This window comes from Halyomorpha halys, unplaced genomic scaffold (genome assembly GCF_000696795.3).
Source record: "Halyomorpha halys isolate HHAL.00 unplaced genomic scaffold, Hhal_1.1 Scaffold944.1, whole genome shotgun sequence".
Taxonomy (NCBI): domain Eukaryota; kingdom Metazoa; phylum Arthropoda; class Insecta; order Hemiptera; family Pentatomidae; genus Halyomorpha; species Halyomorpha halys.
Window position 1 is genome coordinate 152,724 of NW_027112688.1, and position 387 is coordinate 153,110.

Consider the following 387-nt stretch of genomic DNA (forward strand, 5'->3'; position numbering starts at 1 on the left):
ATTGGTAGCACTGTAATTAAGTTTTTACATTAGCAGGTCTCGTGGCCAACTTCTTTTCAGGCGCCTCGAAGGATTATCCAGTATTGATAACGATGAGAGATGAAGACGTAATGGGTTTGGGTAGGCAATGATTTTGGAATGAAAGGGTTTATATCTATTTCGGGTCAAATCTGCAGCGAATGAGATTATAAGATAGGTGTTCATGGATGAGTTTGTTTGTGACATAATAAAGAGCATCAAGTTTTTAGAATAGGAGTTTGGATTGTAAGGGTTGGATACGGGAGGAATTAGATGGTTTGGTAGGCCTACTAAGCTCAATTCCGTATCTCCAAATTCTGTTCTTGAAATTGATTATATTCGATTTACATTTTTTTTTTTTTTTTTTTT